The sequence below is a fragment of the Chiroxiphia lanceolata genome, chromosome W, assembly GCF_009829145.1.
Source record: "Chiroxiphia lanceolata isolate bChiLan1 chromosome W, bChiLan1.pri, whole genome shotgun sequence".
Lineage (NCBI taxonomy): Eukaryota > Metazoa > Chordata > Aves > Passeriformes > Pipridae > Chiroxiphia > Chiroxiphia lanceolata.
In genome coordinates, this window is record NC_045670.1 from 11,030,235 (window position 1) to 11,033,505 (window position 3,271).

General features: G+C 50.6%; 1 long non-coding RNA gene across 1 annotated transcript; it reads left to right on the plus strand.

The window, feature by feature from the left end:
- The first annotated feature begins 1,741 nt into the window (after positions 1–1,741).
- On the plus strand, positions 1,742–2,150 carry LOC116780075. The gene is made up of 2 exons (XR_004354317.1): positions 1,742–1,810; positions 2,027–2,150. It is a non-coding gene; the product is annotated as an uncharacterized LOC116780075 (long non-coding RNA).
- Positions 2,151–3,271: the final 1,121 nt, after the last annotated feature.

Genomic DNA, 3,271 nt, shown 5'->3' on the forward strand with positions numbered 1-3,271 from the left:
GATACCCAGACGACCCAGGCAATACTCGACAGTCTTTTTCTGGTCCACACGGGGCACCATTGTCGTTGGGTACCTGTCGGAGGCCTTGGTCCTTGGGGGGGAAGAAAGACACGCGACACACACACACTAGGATGAAGAGCCAGAGAGATGTCTGCCTGCTCAGCACAGCAGGCAGCTTTTTATTAAGCTCTCCCACTTCTACTTTCACACACACACAACACAAAAATATTCCCACAAAAACACCGAGGAATGCCACACCTGCACTCAGCCATGCAGCTCAAGACTGTGTCCATGGGAACTATCTTATTAGCCCCACTGCTCCCAATGAAAATGGCCCAACACTTTATAACATTCCAAAACCCTCAAACTTCAGTTGTGGGGCTGTGACTTCACCCCACAGGTATGGAACAAGAAACTGGCTGAGAATGGAGGCCTTAGTCCTGTGTAACGGGGAGGAGGTTACTATATCAGGGAAAAACAGGTTCGAGGGATTCTGGAACGTGAAAAAAAAAACTAAACGCCGTTGCTAGTTGGCAAAGTAGCTATTTATTATGAAAGGTGGCAAACAGGGAAAAGGGGGAAAAAACAGGTGCCTGAGGGAAAAGGATTAGGGCGGAGGAAAAAGTGCACAAAAGACCCTAGAAAGAAGGCTCGACACCCATACTCACCCAGGTGTCACCTATAAGATGGCCTTACCCATCCTAACCAGTAATGAAGCCTCTCTGCAGCAGCTGCGTGTTCCGAAAGGGGTGGCAGGCTCCCACTTCAAGCAGGCATCCCTGCTAAAAGCAACTTGGTCCATCGTAAAGAGCCCACTCATCCAGACCACAGAAAACGTGTCTGCTTTTATACAGTACATTGAGAACACCTGCCCCGGGGAGGTGTGGCCAGTACCGCCCTGTCAGGGGTTCTCAATCCCACCCCATTGGTTATGTAAGTGCCCCCCTCCTGCGCATGCGTGAGCACTTTGGAAATCCCCTCACGCAGGCACAGTAAGTTGAAGGGGGTCTTTCCCAATTGAGGCTGGGGGAGAACCTTCATCATGTATTCCTCACTTTCTCCCCCAAATGCCCTTGACGAGCCATTGACCAATCACAATAGACCAATTAAAACAGTTTACACAGAAGCTCTCCCTCCAAGGCCAAGTTCACTGCTTTATCAGTGGACTTGGCAGGAAGAACTATAAACTTCTGCAGGTGGCTAGGGCCAAACACAGACCATAAAATAACATCCCAACTTCGTCCCAATACAGTCCTGACAACATACTGATGCATCCGGAGAGAGGAGAGGAGCAGCAGGAGAGAGCTGTCCCGTGGGAACAGGGAACACTGTCTCATGAGAACAAGGACTTGTTTTGAACAGAGTGACTGAGAAAAATATAAACACCAAAGGAAGACAAGGACAGGTGCACAGAAATGTTGTGAGAAAGTAGGACTGAGAAAGTCCAGAGAAAGTCCAGCTAAAATCTACCTATTAGCTGTGAGAATTATAGTTTGTGTATGTAAGCTGACCTATCTGTGTGTTATATGTGTACCAAAAGAGCTGTATTTAAGAAACTGTAAAGTGCAGCTTGTGGCTGCTGCTGCTTCATTTTCCTTTTCCAATAAACTTTCTTGCTGAATATTATATGTCGTAGTCCGTCCCAACAACGACATTTGGTGACTCCGACGCGATGCTGCATCTTCGTAAATTTCGGAAGGCAGAGAAGCCGATACGGGCGGCAGGGAGGTTTTGCCACGGGGACGGAGCTCGGTGTAGCATGAGAGCAGTGGAGAAGCTGCCAGGCCAGCCAGACAAGACACCTGGACAGGTGAGCCACTGAGAACAAGGGGACAAGTCTTAGCAAAAGAGGGATCTAATGTTGGAAGTTTATCCTGCTTAAAAAAGAGAAAAATTAGACGAACTGGCTTTGCGACAGATGCTGCTTTTGTGTAAGGGCCAGGGATTTGAAGCGAACGCTGTAACTACCTTAACTATCTCTACTTGGAAAGAACTTAGTGATAAGTTCTTTACTGCTGCCTCTAAGGGAGAAAAAGTTGCTGCTTCCCTCCTTACAACTTGGCGATTGTTATCTGGAACAGTAAAAGACATTAAAGCACAGTTTGAGGACATTAGAATGCTACTAGATACCATCATACAGAGAAATCGTGCGGAAAAGGGAGCCGAAGGGAGCTGGAGCGGGACCAGAGATCACGGAGTGGGGCCGGGGACAACCGAGCAGCCCCACCAATATGAACGCGGTGCTAGCGTCTCGGCAGTGCATATCCAGGACGATCGGAGACGGCGGCTGCGGCGTGAAAGTACTGCTGATGGACCGGGGACGAACTTTACGGACACTGTGACTGAGGTCCACCTTAAGAAACTTCTTGCTTTTTATCTGAACTGTGCTGCGGGACTGCGCGGCACGGTTTGTGGCTGTATTCACGGCGCTGGGTGCTTCCGCCGCCGTGCTGAGTGAACCCGTGTCGGCGCCGGGTCTGTCCGCCTGTGGCGGGTGCCTATGGGGCGGCGCTGGGCGGCGGGGCAGTGGCAGTGGTCGCAGCGCCGTGCGTGGCCCCGGGTCAGAGCGGTGCACCCGCGCGCTTGCACGCCGGCCGCCCCGGGCGCGGCGGGCGGCAGGGGGGGGTTCTGTTTACCCCGCGCTGCTGGCGGCCGTGGTCCCGGGGGGTGTGCGTTCCCCTTCCCTTCTTTGCAGCGAGTGTTTTTTCCCTGGTGCCACTCCTCTTCCTAGAGCGGCGAGTTGATAACGGTAGCAACGGCTTCGGGGAGTGCAGTCGGGGGAGGAGGGGAAGTTGTTTGTCTTTTTTCCTCGTTACTCCAATCACCCCCTCTCTGAAACGTGCCTGTTTGCGGCTGTTTTCTCCCTCTCCTATGTTTTGTTTTTTCTTAAGCAGACCCTATGATTAAGTTGTTAATTCCTTCTGTTGATTCTCTCTGGGTGAGCCTGGCCCTTCCTCCCCCTCCTTCGTCCTTCGGGAAATGGGGGGCGTGGGGGGGGGGGGGCAAAAGACGGAAAAAAAGGGAAAAGGGAAAAACAACTTAAATCTAACAATACCCCAACTTATAAATCAAATAAGATTGCACTGTGTTTACAGCAATAGGTGTTATGCATGCAGCGTACTCATGGCATTCTCAAATGTTTTCTTCAAAAACAGAAAGGGAGACTGACGAAAAATCCCTTGAAGCAAGATTAGAAATAACACAACATCCGTGCTTAGCTTTTTGTATATTGCGAAGGTTGTTAGGAATCGCCTATAGTTTGCCATTTCGC